The sequence below is a fragment of the Schistocerca nitens genome, chromosome 2 (genome assembly GCF_023898315.1).
Source record: "Schistocerca nitens isolate TAMUIC-IGC-003100 chromosome 2, iqSchNite1.1, whole genome shotgun sequence".
Lineage (NCBI taxonomy): Eukaryota > Metazoa > Arthropoda > Insecta > Orthoptera > Acrididae > Schistocerca > Schistocerca nitens.
The window spans coordinates 233340444-233352924 of NC_064615.1; positions in this window are offsets into that span (position 1 = coordinate 233340444).

The window sequence follows — 12481 nt, forward strand, 5'->3', positions numbered from 1 at the left end:
TTCTGCATTTAACCTGCTGTTCTGCTCCATGTCACCCACTCACACGTACCCTTCCCTTAACTATTGTACCACAAACACCACATTGATATTAAAAGTTTATGCAAATTAAGTAATTCGATATACTTCACATGTATGGGGTATTTTTTTAATTCGGCACACCCTATTGGTTGGTGAAATCGATGGAATATAGTTTAAACAAAAGATCACTAATAAAAACCACATCCCACCACTTGACACCTGACGCCGACGCTGTCGACTCTGCCAATGCCCCCCGGCGTCAGGATGCACCGGCGGTCCCGGCGAAGTGACGATGCGGCCGTCAGCTGCTAAACTACGTATAGGTGTCAGTTGGGGTCCCACAAGGATGAGGTGGCGGAATCTCTTTCATACATGACTCCTGAGAAACACCTGTTGAAACACGTGTTCACTAGGCACTAGAGATGGACAAAACTGTTCTTTTCAGAGATTGGATCAGAACTGTTCACTCCCTGAAATAAATTAGCTCTTTTTCATGACTCACCACTCATTTACAATAGAAAATAAATGGAAGGTACATTGCCCTTTAAACTTGGTTTATTCCAGTACTATACCTGTATTTTGATCTTATTTGATCCTATTTTGAAGTAACACAGATAATGAGTAAGAATTTTGTATTGTTTATTGAAATTTCCACGATATGACAAAGTTTTTGATTATTGATTTATTTTGCACTATCGTGGTTTTTTGGGTGATCGGAAAATGTTGTAACTTGAGATTTACATTAACAATATATTTGGCTATAATGTATTAAAATTTCATTAAACTCATACAAATACATCACAAGCCATATATTTTTAAAGTGAACGTTTCCTTCCGAAGACGCCTAAAATCGCAAAATCCGTACCAGAATAAGAAAAAAATATATAAATTTGACTGTAAAACGAAAGTGCTGCATATAGCCTTACGCAGAATAAAACAAGGAAAATATTGGTGTATCACATTTTGCGATACGTTTATCGGTTCGCTCGTAATTAAAGCGTAAATTCGAGTGCCCATAATAAAAATCCTATGGTAAGAGGAGTCATCAGGAACCTAATCTAATCAGTTTAAACAAATAAAAATAAAATAAAAACGATTGATGTATACATAACATAATAATGTAATATACATAGCGGTATTACTACGAAGAACAATATCCAGTGGGTACGAACTCCGATGCAGAGGTGCTGAGTCGAGCAGGTCGAGCCGCGAGCTGTATTACTGCATGAGCTGAGACCGCAGAGACCAGAGTGACACCTGAGTCGCTTTGCTCAACGCTCTGGCTAGAGTCGAGACGGTGGGGTGAGCGTTGAGCGGGCAAGTTCCGAAGGTGGGGGGAGCGGTGAACTCACCCGCTCAGAGACAAATCGTCCGTTCCCTTGCGAGCAGGTTTTTGCAAGTAGTTCCTATGTTATCCGCTAGGTGGCTCTCTGTCCTGTTGCTCGCATCAACTGCCCAGAGGGCAGGACGTGTGACTGAATCGATCGCCGACAGAGTGCGATGCGAAGTTAAGCTGCGCCAGACACTGCACACGGCAGATGACGCACAGAGACGGCACGGCATATGTGAAACACAAAATCCAATGGGGCACTGCACAATGCAGGCAGCCAAGGTAGAAGCAGGGCAGAGGCCGGCGCTGGCTGTGTTGTGTGGCGTGCACTGTGCTCTGACCAGCAGAGGCGCTGCTGATATGCTCCGTCTCTCTCTCTCTCTCTCTCTCTCTGCCGTGGGAAACGTTTGGAGCTACCGTTCTTTTTTTCTGAATCACTGATTGTTCACTCCTTTGAAAGATTCAACTTTATGAATTAGTTCAAGAGCAGATCCCCCATCTCTACTAGGCACCATTGCTGGAGCGATGATGCATAGTTGCAGTGGGAGTCCAGCACCAAGACAGATGTTGCAATGCTTCCCAGAATAGCACAGGGTGCATTCTTCCTATCAATACTAATAGGACAGCCCATCCATTACTGAATTTACCCGTAAAACCGCTGCCGATGCCAGTGTGGGAGCCATGTCCGCCCTTTCATTTCTGCAGATGAGACTTTCAGCAGCAAAAAACTATTTTGTACACACCGTAATATTGCACTGGCACTTAAAACGCGCAAAGCTGTCAACAGATCATCAAATACATACAAGACTCACAAGAATATTGGGAACCAGGAACATATTTACCAGTGTAACTACAATTAAATATTACGATTGCTGCTGCAGTCTGACACCGATCGATGTACAGGTAATACTCCTCTTTATGGCTGTGGTTCTGGAACGAATCTCAGTATCTATAGCGCACCTAATTTTCCACGTAAATATCTCTCTCATATCGTCATGGTTATCGATGTGCTGAATCTATATGTCTCTCAAGATAGGACACATACTCATTTTCTCTGGTCATGCCACAACATAATCCACAGTAACATTACACTGCAATATATACACATTTTACACAAACAGTGCAGTTATCTTTTACATCTGTACAGCGCCAGAAAAGTTATGGTGTACCTACACTCAAACCGCCTACATTTCTCGATTCTCCTCAGTCCTAGGAAATTATCTGACAAAGTCTTTGAATCAGCGCTTCTGGAAGATGCTGCATCCTGCCAAGATTCTCTCAAACAAGTGTTATGAAGGACAGACGTCCGACACTATGTGATAAAGAATGTCATACCCATGGACGTAATGCTTGGAAAGACATCACCGATGCTGGTTGGTGTACTGTAATCAACATCACTATCGACGGAACAACAAGGAAAATGCGAGGGTACGTTTAGGGGTTTCCGATGAGGGAACATATTATTACAGCCGTATTGCCCATCCTGTTTGTAGACTATAGCAGGTCCAGTTGAACACTTGCGTTGCTATATTGTGCAGCTGTTTACGAAATGAATCTATCACCACTTAGGTTCAGATGTACTCCTCAGTGCGTTGAAGTCACAATTCACCATGTCCAATCTATCCTTCCATTACGACTAGACATACGTAATTCTTTTGTTTTTACGTGAATAGTAATTTGATTACTTCCCACAAAGGTATGTCAGAACATATGCCGCTGCACCTTTACGTTCAAATAGCAGCATAACATTTATGTCTGTCAAACATATGTGTATAAAAAATTATGATATTCAGACCGCCAAGTCATGGTTCGTGTCAGTGTATTCCATGCACAGCTTCCACCACCCAGATCACACAATTTTTCGCTGACTAAGAACTCATTGTGAGCCATTGTGTAACTAGAAACTTATCCCGTCTCCAAAGACCTTTATGGGACAGCTCGAAAAAAATTAGAGAAAACTGATATTTCCACTCGTGAATACCGATCTCGGTGATATAACAGATTCCAAATCATCCCTATGATTTAGAAAGTCAACTAAGGTGTTTCTCATGTCTAGAGAACCAGCAAATATGTCTTCCACCTGTCTTTCACCTGCTGGATGCACATACCACAATCGATGTTCCCTCAACTAAATAAAGGCGCGAAATGTGAAGAAGCAGTCAACAGAACAATTTACATTGGAGGGAATAACGGTCCAGTGCAAACACATATTAAATCTTCTCAAATTTCCATGCGATGACGAAAGCTGTCCAACATAAACTAAGTATTAGTTAGCTATTCGGCCGTCTAAAGGACGAAACGGTTAAGTAAGCTACATTACTACACCCCAACAGGCCTCTCCATTCAGATAGCTCCTGCCGTTAGCTGGAAACGTAAATCATTCATGCCACAGGTCACCGGCGCTGCATGCCAAGCATGCATAGACAGGATCGACCTGGAAAAAAAACCCGGCCTCATATATATTTTATCCTTTTACTTACAATGAAATATTACGCTCGCGGTCTCACTTGGACGACTTTCGACAATGAGCAAAGTATCAGAAATTCACCCTGCTGACGGCCGTTGCTCTGGAAGTAGAAAAGTCTGTACCATTCTTATATCTTGACATACTCCTGCCTTTACCATCACGGTATTCCACGTCAAAACCATACCTTCCTTAAGGCCGGACACAGTCATTTCCTTTGCATACTTCAGAACACAAACACACTTCATAAGGGTGATGCTCATGGCGAACCTATCACACATCCCCTACTACTAAGTATAATACTTCGTCAATAACTGATTTCTGGCGATACGAAATAATACTGACTGAAAATCAACAATGGGTGGACATATCTCATAAGTTTTCTTGCGAGTGGTACTACTGTGTCTTAAGAAGAGAGGCGTAATCGTCCTACAGACAGCCAAATGTTGAAAAAACAGAACCATATTACCATCACAAGCGGTCTTGGTACTACAGGTGAATACAGATATCCATGTTGAAAGCTATACTGGCTTTATAAATCTACGTATGACATTACCTCTGAATGAAGTGGTTTATTCCATACAAATACCGTGACACTGAATATAGACAAAGATCGCCGGAGTGTCTCGTATAAGAAACACACGTCCCCGACGGTGCAAACTCGCAATAAAATTACTGAATTTAGAAAGTGGTTCAGCTAAGGAGCTTCGTATGAAATCGGTATTTGCAACTCCCTCCCGCCACTGCCGCTAGATATTTCACCAATATTTGTAACGGATTCTGTCTCGATGCCATGTCAGAGATTCGGTGATATATCGACTGGGTTACAGGCGATGGTTGATTGAGAAGCATCACAAACAGTAGATGGCATGCTGATTGAGGTCATAAAAATGTATACTAGCTTTTAAATCCCTAGTGCTAAACTATCCGTTAGAAATACTGTCTGGGGTTTGGAATCAAATCTCCCCATTCAAGCACATACCTGCATTGGATCCTATGGAGAAGTCCTTTAATGATTACAGCCACTAGTGAATCATACTTCTGGCACTCTCATATCTCGAAACGAGTCACATTTCTCGAACTTACCTGCTACAATATATTTCCAACGTCGTTGTAGGTAGTCTCCATGCATCCTACAACTGCTGCCACTTCTTCTGCTTTACGCATGTGATCATTCTAATTTAAGTCGGAATTGAGTAGAAGTGGGAGAAAGCTGTATCTACCACCCTCTGCAACCCATGTAGAAACAGGCTAAGCTGACTTACTGCAACAGGACTATGTTTTGACCGTTCAATGGAAATGGGATCTGGGAAAAGGGCGAGGATTTTGATACTGCACTGTGGTGCATCCCCAATCTACATACAAGTACTACAGTTCCCTCTGGCCCCATTCACATCAATCACCCCAACGTGCTATCTTCGTTATTCAGTACCATCCACCAGAGAAAAATTACGAACTATAAAAGCTACGCTAACTTCATGTGATAGAGAACTCGATAAGATTCTTACCTCATCTCTAAAAAATGGCTCTGAGCACTACGGGAATTAACATCTGTGGTCATCAGTCCCCTAGAACTTAGAACTACTTAAACCTAACTAACCTAAGGACATCACACACATCCATGCCCGAGGCAGGATTCGAACCTGCGACCGTAGCAGTCGCGCGGTTCCTGATTGCGCGCCTAGACCCGCGAGACCACCGCGGCCGGCTACCTTATCTCTCTTCTCCCATATATCGAAAACAAATTCCGCATGCGTGCCTGCATCGAGCACATGTGACGACCCTATCAAACGTACAGGCATTGATCAACTGCACAGACCAGTTTAAAGTTTCATCACCTGAATTGTAGGAGGATGATCGTATCCCGCAGACTACATTGTAAATTGCAAGAGACACTCTCTGTGACCCTGTCTCATTGTTTGAAACATTGCTTTTTTTTCTGCTGTAACACGCTTTGTACACTGCCATACATTTTGTTTTTCCGTCACGACTTCGAGGCCTGTGTAAGGTTCAAACTGACATTAACATGTTCTAATCCATTGCCTCTCGCAGAAAACTAGACGACGCACAGTGTAAATGATGTTGTTACTGCTGCTACCATAACACACCATACACACTGGATGATTTTAAATAAAAGACAGTTACAACATAAGCAAACTGGAGGAGTCTGGCGGCGTTGTGGTTTGTTTCCAAACATGCAGTCCGAAGGTGATTGACAACCTTTACATTTATACTCATCTGTCACAGTGACGGAACAGCTGATGGCTCTACATTCTATTTCGACTGATTCCTCGTATTGCAGTCATGTATACGATCACTGTTTCGGTGCTAGCCATCCCCAGAAGGTGTTGCCCCTTCAGCAAAACTCTTCCTCCATGTCAAACATTTGATGTTAGTCAATCATTATGTGCCCAACAGCGTGTCAGTGGGAAGATGGGATGGAAGAGGCGCCGTTGTTGTACTGCAATAATAAGCATCACAATTGGCAGTGCAAAAAATTTTAGCAATTTTAAAGTAATTTCAACACCAACCAGTTATGCGACAGCATATTTCCCAATTTCAGCATCATAGCTAAACCACCCCTTCTCTACTTTGCGAGTATCATTGCAAATGTAGATAGATGACTGTGCAGTATGTTCAGTTATTGTTAATTCTCAAACATATACATCATCAAAGTGACTGCGCTCTACATATTTCTGACACCTCGAGCATAGTGCTTAAATTACGATCTATCTCTATCTCTATGCGGATGAGAGCCACAGAGCATTTTCGCAGTCTTAGGCTAAAATTAGATACTGAAAGACCCTCTCGCACGGTCTTTGACCAGCCCGCCTTACAGCACCATTACCGATTTAATCTGCAGCTGACCGTAAGTAGACCACTACATTCTACGTCTCATGAATGAATGGAGCGTGCTGAGTCCTCACCCATCCCAGAGCACAAAATTTCTCCAGACGCACCCTTATCGGTGTATAGTTGCAAGCTTGCTACTTTCTTTTGTAATCACGAATTTGATAAAAATGGCGAAGGTAATGTTAATCAGAGCACTGTGAGAGGTTGTGATCTAAATGACAATAGATTTATTCATTCTTAACATCACAAGACAAAAAAAAGACTAAAGAAACGTCACACAAACATTTTCATTTGACAAACGCTTTCACTAATATGGGGTCTATGGTGGAGAAAGTGATCAGCAAGGGATCGACACACGACACTAACCAGAACACTAATCGCTCTATCTGACTTCATACACGTGAATCCGGGGTGTGGCTCAAAAAATACCTCACAATCAAGCATTTATACTCTACTATTATGGTTCGAAAGAACAGGGTGCTGAGAAACACATATTGGAGCCCTACGCCATAGCAGTAAATACTTTACCCTTCTCTGGTCAGGGTTGCACACCACGATGCGTTCAGTGACTGAAGTCATGGATGGTAGCAATCTGTCATTAATAGCGTGCGCCCGAAAAAATGCAAGTACGCGGTCTCGAATTCGCCTATTTCGGAATGCAGGTACTTCCCTGTGAGCCTCTCAAACCCTGGTGGATTCCAGTGCGCAGGTGGACCCGTTTGCTGGTCTGGCAAACCAATTTGACTCCGTCCCACGACTATGCGTGACAGAATATGTCAAATGTTTAGACGGCCGACTCAAGATAAATAAGTGCACCCATGCATCACTCATTGTGTGCGCAATGCTACAAGCAGCCCCTCTGATGGTTCAGAAGGAGACTGGCACAGGCTTTAAGTGGCACACTAGCAAAGGACGCAAGTCTCGCCATTTAGGTAGAGACCTGCAGTTCACTAGCGAAGCGCCAGTGCAAGAGTGACCTCTTTCTCTCCGCTTTCCTCACCAGCTTAGTCGCAAAGCCCATTTACATCTCAGACTACTCCCACTTTAGCACAAGCCAATCACGAGCTGGAGCGCTGCATGTGAAGATGGGAGACTGCTCCTTGCTCTGTATACATCGATTTGACCAATCAGACTTTCAAGTTAACTGGGAGAAAAGAAAGAAAGATTCAGCTTTGTGGCCTCTTTCCCAAGCGTTTACGCCTTGTCGTTTGCTAACAACATGATCAGGATGGAACCACAGCCCTCCATAAAAATTGTTATCTCCCCTGTTCTGCCCTTTTCAAAGTTTCCAAAGAATGGCCATAAACTCGCTAAAAGCCTCATGCCTTCACAAATATGTTTTTGTAACAGAGTTTGGACGTCTGAACGCCAGTGATCTGTCCCACGGAAATTCGCAGAAAGCTCACAGTCGTCTCATCGACTTCCTGGCTAACAAGAGATCATCCTCTGCTTTATTGCCCGTCTTCAAAGCTTTGGCCATTGCGGCGGTGTCTCCTTGGCGGTGGTCAGCCTACCTGGACGCGACCAGCGACTGACCGATGTCATCCAAACGGGTCTGCACAATGAGACCGCGGAACTCGGCAGTCCGGAAATGTTTTCACTCAGGTTCGGCAGCACACACGCGCTTCCCTCGGCACTCAGTCGCCGTACACTTTTACTGTAGTCATTTAAATCAGCACCCTATTCCTTTGAACGAAGGTAAAGCTTACTGCTATTCTTCCACTAGAGCACACGAGCAAGAGTGTTAACTACTGCTCACCATTTCATCATGATGTATGAAGTCAGATCGTAATAAAGAACATCTTCCCTAAGAACATTAAGCGGCATGAAACCGAATCAGAAGTGAGAGAGCCCTGCTATCTCTCACAACCTCTCCGTTCCTCTCAAATTTATTCTTGGGGAGTGTCACACTTAAAAAGGCTAGTGTGACACGGAACAGAATAAATGTGACACTTTAGTTGGGTCATTATCAAAGAAATAAACATGAATCAGTCTTTGTTCACAGTAAACCCCAGGACAATGTTATACCCTGTCTTTACCGTATTCAACCAGGGGTCATTCATACACACTCTTCTGTATGCCTACAAAATTAAAGTGAGAAATAAAAATGTGATGGACATACCATCGGATCATATTCTTGAAGACCCAGACGAAATGGTTACAGGGTCATACAGACATTTATCTACTCATTCATCCTGAAATTGGGTCCAGAGAAGGTTATTCCCTAACCAGAATATAATATTGTTGTCTTGAGGATTCTCAGTCCCAAGGAAACTTACTACCCCTGCTCAATAATACACATGGATGCATTCATTCCTTGACAAAACATCGATCACAAACGCTCTAGGATGTTACGAGAAAAATATCGTTCCCAATACTCGTGCACTTGTTTTGGATTCGAAGATATAAAATTTTATCGTTGTTGTGACACCCGATTCTGTCGTTTCGTGCCAACTTCAAAGCTGCTATGACAACATATTAACTCACGCGAAATAACTCCAATAAGCAACGAAGTTTCCGTTGTGAAATCAGCACATTTCTACTCTAAACAATTGTAATTTATTCAGCTCTGGGATGACCAACTGTACGTCTATAAACTTGCTACATGCTACGAAGAAATACTTGTACAGTGGAATTCTAACAATACCAACTCTTACGACTAGCAGCAATGGGAGAAGTTCCTATGCTAATTAGCACAGTGAATCACAAAAGGATCTAAAGAAATGGTTGTTATCTTTAAAATTATTATAACTAAACAAACTTATGCTACAATGCTTATGTTCGGCTGTCACCGACCATTAAACCATCTGCGGCATGTTCAGAATAAGAAATTGCCGTTGTATGTCCCCCCTTCTGCTTTCTTCTCTTCTCCTTCCTCCTGCTGTAACCGTTGCTATCATGTCCTCCAGCTTTATTCAATGAAGGGTTTAATGTGCGATATGTGATGCACTCCTGCCGATCGTCCAGATCTCAGGAACTCCAGCTCACACGCGTTCTCGTGCGCGACACGGCGTATCCGAATCGGTCCATTATGCACTTTGAAGAATTTCTGGCACTTTCTCTTCTGTTTGTTTGAGAGCCTAAACGATTTGACGAGAACTTTCTGTCCAACGCAAAATTCCCGAACCCGAGCCTTATTCGACTTCGATGTTAATTCAACGACTACTAAAATGCATCGGAAACCATGCCGAGTGTCCGGGAGCGGTACCATTAAGTCTGCGGCCGCCATGTGTCGCATTTTATTTGGAACGATTGAATGGAGGGGTGTCTTCATTGTCTGGCTGCCAGGTTTTGTCTTCTGACAGGCCTTGCATACTGATAGAACCTTCCTTATGCGTCTTTCTATTTGTTTAAAATGACTCAGGTCCATCAATTTAAGGAAGAATTTCCGTGGTCCGAAGTGACAATAACTTAAGTATGTGTACCAGATTAACTTATTAACTAAGTCGTCTGGTATACAATATTAACTAAGTCGTCTGGTATACAAAGGTTCCATATCGTGCTGGTTGCGTTAACTTACAAGGTAGAACATTCGTAATTCGTCTTCCTGGCGGTTCTTCCAACGTTCTTTCAGCTGCTTCAGTTCCGGATCTTTATCTTGCTCTCTTCTTGTATCCCGTAATGACGCAGTCATGAAATTCTCGAAAGCGACTCCCCGGAGATACAATAGTCTAAAGTGACTATCTTCCGCATCTTCTCCCTTTGCATCTGGTCTCCCAATCGGCGAACGTGAAAGTGCGTCCGCAATTACATTTGTTTTACCCGGGACGTGTGTGATGCCGAAGTCAAATTGCTGGAGGAATAAAACCCACCGTGTCAGCCTATCGTGTCCCAATCTTGCCGACAGCAAAAATTCCAACGTTCTGTCGTCTATGCTGACGTGGGTCTTGTGTCCATGCAAGAAATATTTGAATTATTTTGAAAGCCCACACGGTCGCCAATGCCTCCAACTCGGTTACTGAGTAATTCCTTTCACACTTTGTAAGGACCTGGCTCCCAAATGCTATGGTCTTGTTTGCTAATGTCCCATCTTCCATAATTTGTTAGACTATTACTACACCATGACCTGTTTTCGCTGCATCAGTCCACATGCAACAATCCACTGTTAAGTAAGGGTAAGCTAGGATAGGTGCCTCCACAAGGGCCTGTTAAAGCGAATTGAATTCATTATCCGCTGCCTCGTCCCATATCCACGGTGTCTTCTTTCCTGTTGAGGCACAAAGTCTTGGTGCGCCATTCTCCTTCGCTCTAATGAACTTCCTATAAAAATTTACGACGCCCAGGAACCCTCTGAGGTCCTTCCAGGTATGTCATCTCAGGAATTGAGCAATAGCTTCGAGTTTTTCCGGATTATGTGCAATACCTTATTCTGAAATCACGTGCCCAAGAAAATCCACCTTCCTCGTTCCGAAAAAAGATTTTCCAAATTAAGTGTTGCCTTAGTGTTCCTAGTAGTTCGCCAAGGACCTCGTTGTGTTCGTCCCAAGTGGGCTTTGCGATGAGGATATCATCAACATAGGACATGATGTCATTCTTCACACTTTCCGACAAAATTCCGTTCAACCCCCTAATGAATGCTGCGGACGATATATTGAGACCAAAGGGCAATCGCCGGAACTGATAGTAGTGTCATTCAACTAGGAACGCCATGTATTGACGACACAACAGGTGTAATTCAATTTGCCAGAACCTTAACGGAGGTCAATGGACGAAAACACTTTGACACCTTGAAATCTATGCAAGAGATCTTCTAGCTTCTCTGGACGGTCTGTTTCCAGCAAGATTATCGTATTGATTTGCCTCGAATCAAGCACTAGGCATATTGACCCATCCTTCTTCTCAACTACCCACAATGGGTTATTGTACGTGTGTTTTTCCAAAGCTGTTTCACAGAGGAAGACTGCACTGTAGTTCCTTCTCTAGATTGTCGTACAGATGACAAAATGGTAGATATCGAAATAGACGACAGAGGGATAGAGAAACAATTAAAATCGCTCAAAAGGGGAAAGGCCGCTGGACCTGATGGGATACCAGTTCGATTTTACACAGAGTACGCGAAGGAACTTGCCCCCCTTCTTGCAGCGGTGTACCGTAGGTCTCTAGAAGAGCGTAGCTTTCCAAAGGATTGGGCACAGGTCATCCCCTTTTTCAAGAAGCGACGTCGAACAGATGTGCAGAACTATAGACCTATATCTCTAACATCGATCAGTTGTAGAATTTTGGAACACTTATTATGTTCGAGTATAATGACTTTTCTGGAGACTAGAAATCTACTCTGTAGGAATCAGCATGGGTTTCGAAAAAGACGGTCGTGTGAAACCCAGCTCGCGCTATTCTACCACGAGACTCAGAGGGCCATAGACACGGGTTCCCAGGTAGATCGGTTCTAGGCGCTCAGTCAGGGACCGCGCGACTGCTACGGTCGCAGGTTCGAATCCTGCCTCGGGCATGGATGTGTGTGATGTCCTTAGGTTAGTTAGGTTTAAGTAGTTCTAAGTTCTAGGGGACTTATGACCACAGATGTTGAGTCCCATAGTGCTCAGAGCCATTTGAACCATTTGAACCAGGTAGATGCCGTGTTTCTTGACTTCCGCAAGGCGTTCGATACAGTTCCCCACAGTCGTTTAATGAACAAAGTAAGAGCATATGGTCTATCAGACCAATTGTGTGATTGGATTGAAGAGTTCCTAGATAACAGAACGCAGCATGTCATTCTCAATGGAGAGAAGTCTTCCGAAGTAAGAGTGATTTCAGGTGTGCCGCAGGGGAGTGTCATAGGACCGTTGCTATTCACAATATACATAAATGACATTGTG